This window comes from Coffea arabica, chromosome 2c (genome assembly GCF_036785885.1).
Source record: "Coffea arabica cultivar ET-39 chromosome 2c, Coffea Arabica ET-39 HiFi, whole genome shotgun sequence".
Lineage (NCBI taxonomy): Eukaryota > Viridiplantae > Streptophyta > Magnoliopsida > Gentianales > Rubiaceae > Coffea > Coffea arabica.
Genome location: NC_092312.1, coordinates 56,272,864 through 56,281,230, shown reverse-complemented (window position 1 = coordinate 56,281,230; position 8,367 = coordinate 56,272,864). Strand labels below are relative to the sequence as shown.

General features: G+C 36.0%; 1 pseudogene; it reads left to right on the top strand.

Annotated features, from left to right (window-relative positions):
• Positions 1-7,341: 7,341 nt before the first annotated feature.
• Positions 7,342-8,110, top strand: LOC140035705 (uncharacterized; annotated as a pseudogene).
• Positions 8,111-8,367: the final 257 nt, after the last annotated feature.

The window sequence follows — 8,367 nt, the reverse complement described above, 5'->3', positions numbered from 1 at the left end:
GCGCAAGGGATTTTTTACCAATTCTGATAAAATGACCAAAAGATGATTGTTAGATGCTCATATTCTAATGTGCAAAAATTGCTTTGTCGTCTTTGAAAAGACCGGATCCTATCTTACCTCGTGCACTACCTCTTAGGACGGTAAAAAAAATATAAACGTGCAAATCTCATTGGATTATATATCCGAGACTCAAGGTGGGTTATTCCTAGTATGGGATTCCCTAAGTGGCATTCTCTCTAAGGTTTATGCATGATGCCAGTGTATCAAAGCAATTGAATATGCAATTTGAAATGAAAACATGGCCTAAAGGGACTCTTTGTATGCCAGAGTGGACCTCAAATGATGTGCAATTATTAACCTATAAATGCAATATATTGAAATTTAAACGTGCAATAACTTATCTTAAGAGGGTAGGTTCTAGAAGAGTATCATGTTAGAACTCTTATTTTTAGGGTTTGTGAATGCAAAAGATGAGAAAATAAGGAAATGTTAGTTCAACACATAACACGTTGAGGCAATTAGATGATACAAAAGCAAAAAGGACAATAAGCAAAGAGAGGTGGGATCCCTTCCTTCGTGCATAGTGTTTCTAGTTGGGTACGGTCGACTCTATCCTAAACGATTTCTAATATGGATGCATGAGATTGGACTCACTAATGCGCCTAGACTCAATGAGGCTTTAGGCTCCCAAACCTTCAGATCAAAGGCGGAGGGTCATCAATCCTAAGGCCTAAGAGTCGGTTGTTCGAGTGATCCCTCGAACATTGCTACACGCACGTCGTGCTACGGCCACATGTTCAAGTGGATCGATTCTAATTCTAATCGGATGGAGTGGTCTGACAACCACTAAAAGTAATAAAAGAAATGAGGGGTTATGAAATAAAACGTATGCACGTATGAAGTGCCGCTTTTGAAGGGAGGGATTAAATAATATCATATGTGGGGGAAGGTTCTAGGGTGGCTACCCCCCCCCAAAATACAAGTGCAATAAACACAAGTAAATGAAAGAAAATAAACACATTATTTATTACATACACAAATATCGAGACGATTTGTATGTGTGAAATGCAAGAAACCCTAAAAAGAAAAGATTCAACCTAAAACCTCCAAATGTAATATATAAAAAGGTTAAATGAAGAAAAGTATTGAATAAATCAATACTCAAACTCTCTAAGTCCCCAGTAGAGTCGCCAAGCTGTCGCGCCCCATTTTTAAATGAAAAATAAAGTGTTTAAAAAATAATTTTTGATTTGAAAAAAATGAGTTTTTGTTTTTAGAAAAATGAATAAAGAAATGGGCCTAAAAGGGGACTTAAAGTGCGACGATTTTGACCCAAAATAATCGTTTAAAAAGGATTTTTAATAAAAAATATGAGCCGCCACTTGGTATAGAGTTAAGGTGTACCAAGTCACCTAAAATGAATTTTAAATAAAAAAAGTTGAGAAAACCCTTTTTAAACGATTCCAAGTCTTCGAAAATCAGAGAAAAAGGGATCTGGAGTCACTGTTGAAGAAAGGGAAGACAAGGATAAAATCCAACGCACCCTTTCAACCTAACCAAAGTTAGTTGCGTGATTTAGTCAAAAATTTTCTTAATTTAGTCTAAAAATTTATCACATTTGGATGTCGCTGTATGAATGCAAACTTAGACCTAATGTATATCGGAAAAGTCGGAATGTCTCTTCAAAGTTTGATTGGTGCAAATCGCATTACTTGCGACGCCCACAAGTGACTCTTTAAAGAGGTCATGAAATTTGCAACAAATGAGACTCGAAAAAAAAGAAAGAAATAATAATTTACAAATATACGTGACCTAAGAGAATGCATCATAATGGGGTGCGGGGCAAACTAATAATCGTGACTTCAATTCTCCCTTTAATAGAGGGAATACGAGCGTGATAAGGTTAGAAAGCCATACTTGTCCATATCCGATATTCGAGGGGTATTTTCCTAATTTAATCAAGAAAATGTACTAATCTACTCCTAACTTACCTTAAATGAAATGCAAGTCTAATGTCATATTTCACATATAGAGATAAGGGATATATATATATATATATATATATATAGGGGAAAGATGGGATATGCATATAGGGAGATGTCATGCAAAATGAAAAAAAAAAAACCTAAAAAGTAGAAAATATGCATGAAAATGTAGTGATTGTACACAAACATGATCTAACGCGTGAATGGTCCCTAAGGATCTAGTGTTGGGCTAGCCCATGTCTATAAGTTTTCACCAGCATTGGACTAGTGAGAAATTGAAAAAAGGGGGCCACGACTAGCGTTGGACTAGTGTGGAATCGAAAAAGGGGTCACAACTAACGTTGAACTAGTGTGGTAACGACGTGCATTTATTATAATTAAATAAATCATATAAAGCATAATAAACACATAAATCACATAAAACACATAGCACATAAGCATGATATCTAGATGCAAGACCCTAAGAAAACGAGTAACACGTAAACACACAAGCACGCAAAACACACAAAACACACAAAACAAATAAAAACGAATAAAGACCTAACTATTACACTTGGAGGGCCCTAGCTGCAATCTAAAAGGGGAAAGAATGAAATAAAATAAAATAATAACCTAATTATTACAATTTGGCATTTAATGCCTCTCAAATAACCAAAAATTAAATTAAAATGAATATACAAAATTAAAACCAATAAAGTGAATAAATAAATGAAATAAAATAAAATAAAGAAAACATTCGAAAAAGCATGCAATTACACACACAAAATCACATAGGAGCAATGGGCACAGAGGATTAAGTAAAATCAAAATAAAGAGTAGAGTATACCTCATTTGAATTGGTGACCTAAGGAAATGAAGTTACTTATTTACCCTCCAAAACAAAGAAAATGGTCAAGGCATCACTTTAATTAACAAATAATTACAAGAGATGGAAACAACATGAGATTGAATCAATTAAAGTATTTAAATGAAAGTAAACAACCCATATTTAAGAAATTAAAACAAGCAAGGATCCAATCGAAATAATTAAAGAAGTTTTAAGGGTCAAATTATTATTATTGCTAAGATTAGAAATCAAGAAGAAAAAGCTTTAAAATTAATGGAATTCTACTAATTATCTCCTAAAACCAGAAAAAAGACTTGCTTAAAGCATGGTTAAAACCATAAGGAGATAATTGAATTTCCAAAGGGCAAAATTGATTGGTTTTCCATACTTTTTGGGCCAGAGTGAAACAAGGGGAAACTTGACTGGTTAAAATGTAATTCTTAGAAACATTTCATGCATGCTTCGAAGGAACTTTTTGCAATCCGAGAAGCTTTCTTTCCTTCTGCAACCATTCTTATGCAGTTTCTTTATTCAGCTTAGACGCATTCATGCAGAGCAAACCAATCAAATCTTAACTGATTCGACAACCAAACCCAAATGCAAGAACTTGGGACAAGGGAGAGAGGGAAGATAAAAACTCAACAACGTGATATGAACATTTACTGAAACTTCAACCCAAATCTCCAAGAAAAACAAACCCAAATCATAAAGTGAACAAGAGAATGAACACAAAATGCGTGATTCACGTTCCCCCAGTTTCAAAGCTAATGGCTTTTGTCCATAAGTTCCCAACAAGACATTTAAAAACACAGCTTTGATATTAGGCTACAAGACTTAGATTGCGAACATGACAAGACGCAAGAGAAAGAACAAGGAAACTTCAAAATCTCAGGTTTCTTCCAAGTTTCTGGTTAACAACTTTTGTAAACAAACTTACCCCATTACCAAATACTGAACCCAAAGTAAGAGATACAAGAAGAGACTATACAAATACTGACAAAGTGCTATAACTAGAACAAATGAACGTAAACCTAGTCTTCGGTTAGAGCAACTGTGATTTCAAAGCTGCAAAACCATGTCTGTTGCTGCAACAGATGGAATTGCCATATTGCAGCCGGATGCTACATCGCACATCATTGCTTTAACTCGGGGCAGACATATATGCACATGGCATCTCAATCAAATAACAAGCAAACCAAGCACTTCAAACAAGCCAAAAACTTCAGCTACCAAAGGGAAGAAAAGGATCTGTCCACGCTGCTGCAACAAGCCGAGAACTCCGTGCTTGTTGCAGCAAATTTGCATGAACAAATTTCCCTCTAAGAATCCCAATAAACTCGACTATCATGAAGGATCTGAAAGCAAACGCTGAATGACGCATTCATAAGGAAATCATTAACATCAGTCAGTAACAACAATGATACGTGAACTAGAGGACCATAAATCACAAAACAAATCCCATCAAATCTGGAAGCAAAGCAAAATTGAAAGTTTACTAGGAACTAAGGACAAGGATAGATTACCTCAATCCCAGAAAGTGTTTTTGGATGTGAAATGATCCCAAGAGAACGTGAAAAATGGTGAGGAATCCTCTGACCCGCAACTCCAGAAAGTGGTAAGAAATGACGAGCTTCCGTTTTTGAACCCCGATTTGGACCTCTTCCTGATGTTTTTTCAGAACAATCTCTGAACAAAAGTTCTTCGCCTCACTTTGTAGATATCGCAAATGGCTTAAGGAACCCAAGAAGAGATCGATTCAATTGCGAAAATTGTAGCTCAAAATAGCAGAAAATCAGCCTGATCCAAAAAGAGTTTCTGCAAAAATTTCTGTTTTTTCTTTTTTCCCTTCGTTTCCTTTGCTGTTTTCTCCTCTGATTCCCCCCCAGATTTTACCAGTTTCAATCACCTCCTTTTCTTTCTCTTGCCTTGCCCTAAACCCTCCTTTCTTCCTTTTTCTGGTTTCTTTCTTTTCCCTTACTATTTTTTTCCTTTGCCCGTTGCCCCTTTCTCTCTTTCTCTCCCTCTCGGTTCCTCTTTTTCTTTTCTTGTTCCTCCCTTTCTCTTGTTCCTCAGCCGCCACTCTCTTTTTTCCTTTCTTGTTCAGCCCCCCAAGCCTTCCCCTTGGTTTTCCTCCTTTTCTCCTCTCAGCCCCGTAGCCTCTCCCCCTCTTTTCTCCTCAGCCCTTATTTTCCTTTTTTTGCTTGGTTTCTCCTTTTTTTCACCGCCAGCTTTTTTCTTTCCATTTTCTTTTGTTTGTTTTTTCTTCAACTTTTTCTAGGCTCAACACTTGTCTTGCCACCTACCCCCCTCTTGCATCTGTTGTCAAAAGAAAAATAGAGACATTTGTCTCATGCTCCCCTAACACACTTGTCTAATGCTCCTCTAACACACTTGTCTACCATACATACCCTCCACATATCTTCTTATTTTTATTTATTTATTATATATATTTTTTCAAAATCAATTTAGGTAAACAAAAATGTTAATTCCTAATTGCAAATGCACTGCAAAATTTTCGTTTATTTTGAAGAAATTGAATCTAAAAGGATTAAAAACAAATTTTTTTGAATTTTTTGTGAGAATTTTTCCTTTTCAGAAATTTAATGCAAAAATATCTTAAAAATAAAAATGATGAACCTAATTTATAAAAATAAGCAAAAATACACTAACTATCATTTTGCAAACTTAATTAATTAAAATAAAATAAAAATAGAATGAAAACAAGAATAAATAATAAGAAATAAAACTAAAATTAAAATTAAATAAAATTAAAATTTTGGTGTCTACATGAATCTAGCGCGAGACGACTTAAATGGTCTAGTATTGAACTAACCTATTTACACAACTTTTCACTAGCGTTGGACTAGTGAAAATTCGAAAAAAAGACCACAACTAGCATTGGACTAGTGTGGTGACGTTATGCATTTATTATAACTAAATAAATCATATAAGATATAATTAAAACAAGTAAATACATAAAACACATAGAGCACATAGCACTTAAACATAACATCTAGATGTAAAAACCCTAAAAAGAGCGAGTAAACACGTAAGCACACAAGAATGCAAGCACACAAGCAAATAAATGCAAATGAAAACCTAACCATTACATTTGGGGCCCTAACTACAATCTAAGAGAAAATTAAAATAATAATAACCTAACTAATTACATTTTTGGCAAAAATTAAAACCTATCTATTACATAGACTAGCTAAATATATGTCTTGAGCACCTATCTATTACAATTTGGCATCTTAATGCCTCTCAAATAATCATCAAAAATTAAATAAAATAAATGAAACTTAACACGAATAAAAATGAAGAAAAACAAAGCACTCAAAAACAGGAAAAAACACAATGGAGCACATAAAAGAATTTTAAAATAATAAAAGAGGTTACTTTCCTTGAAGTTGTGGTTCAATGGGGTGAAATTTGCCCTATTGATGTTCCAAAATCAACAAAATGGTCAAGACACCAATTTAATTAACAAATGAATTATAAAAAATGGAAATAACCATGAAATCTATTAATTAAAGCACTTAAATGAAGTATAATTAACAATTAAAGAAGAAAAGCAACTTATATTTAAGTAATCAAAACTATTAGGGACTTAATTGCAAAAATTAAGAAAGTTTTTGAGGTTAAATTATAATTATTATAAAAATTAGGAGTAAAATAAAAGAAAAATAAAATTTAGGGACCAAATTGCAATTAAATTAGGGATCTAATTGAAAGAAATCTAAAGTTTTAGGGTCATAGTGAAATAACTCAAAGGTACAGGGGCTGAAATGAAATTTATGTTACTAGATTACTTGATAAAAAGGCCATTGGGCCATTTCAATTTTTTTAGTGGGCTGAAGACCTTGGCCCAACAAAAAACCCAAGGAAAGGAAAGCGGGCCGACATATCGTCTTAACCATTGGAAAAATCGCCAATTTAGTCCCTAAACTTTTTTTTTCTGTCGATTTAGTCCCTATACATTATTTATAGCCAATTTAATCCCTAAACTTATATTTCGGTTCCAATCAAGGAGGTTCACGGCGGAGCCACCGCACAATTTCCATCAGTTTCCCAATCGAGCAACCTAGAAGGGGTATTTTCGGAACTTCCATTCTGGAGCCTTTACCAAAATTAACCGAAACAAAAGTCCTATGAGAAATACCCACCCAAAACCCAAAATGAAAACAAAAAAATTTCTTGGGCAAAAATTTCTTGCTCAGCTCTCACAGAATAGGGGTGGTGGCCTTGTGGCTTTCTTTTGAATCTTGGAAGAATTTTTGAAAAGTTCTCACTAAAAAATCTGAATGCATCCCATGGTTGTTTTTTATCATCTAAATCTTCTTAATCTTCAGCCAACCAATTGATAGAATAAATGCAAATGAGAATCACAAGTAGGAATACCAGTAACAAAGGGCGGCGCTGCCCTTGATCCGGGCAGAAGAAAGAAGCCCTCAGAGGCTAGAGCCCATACAAGAAATGCCCAAGGTGACGCACTTCTTTCAGAAAGCACAAAAACATGCACAACACCCACTAAAATACAACTCTAACACGTTTCACAAAATGGTGGCTTCAGCTTCAATCATCCCATCAAACCCAACCGCCACCGCCAAATTTCCCACCACCTCAACCGCTGCCACCACCTCTCTCTCCCCACCCTCCTCCCTCAAATTCGCCAAACTATCCCTCCACTAAACCCCTCATTTCCCATTCTGCTCTTCCCCATTTCCAACACAAGCCCCTTTCCGCCATCACTCCCCCCAACGCCTCCATCACTCCTCCTCCCACCGTCACCGCTTCCACTTTTCATGGCATCTGCTACGTTGTCGGCGACAACATAGACACTGACCAAATCATTGCTGCCAAGTATCTTACCCTGGTCCCCTCCAACCCGGAAGAATACAAAAAGCTCAGGTCCTATGCTTTAACCGGACTTCCCTCTTCCTACCAGACCCGTTTTGTTGAACCGGATCAATTCAAATCGAATTACTCCATCGTCATCGGTGGTGACAATTTCGGATGTGGGTCGTCTCGTAAGCAAGCCCCGGTGGTGCTAGGCGCGGCAGGAGTGGCAGCGGTGGTGGCGGAATCTTATGCTAGGATTTTCTTCAAGAATTCTATGGCGGCTGGAGAATTTTTTTGTTTTCATTTTGGGTTTTGGGTGGGTATTTCTCATAGGACTTTTGTTTCAGTTAATTTTGGTAAAGGCTCCAGAATGGAAGTTTCGAAAATACCCCTTCTGGGTTGCTCGATTGGGAAGCTGATGGAAATTATGCAGTGGCTCCGCCGTGAAGCTCCTTGATTGGAACCGAAATATAAGTTTAGGGATTAAATTGGCTATAAATAATGTATAGGGACTAAATCGACAGAAAAAAAAAGTTTAAGGACTAAATTGGCGATTTTCCCTAACCAATTCAGCCCAACTAAAAGGAGTGGGCTTCAACCTCTCAGGCCCATGCCAAACCCAGAAAGCTAAACCAACAATCCATTCCCATAAACCCAAACAAAAATAACCCTCTAAGCTAAGCTACCTATTTTACTAAAACCCAATATAATATG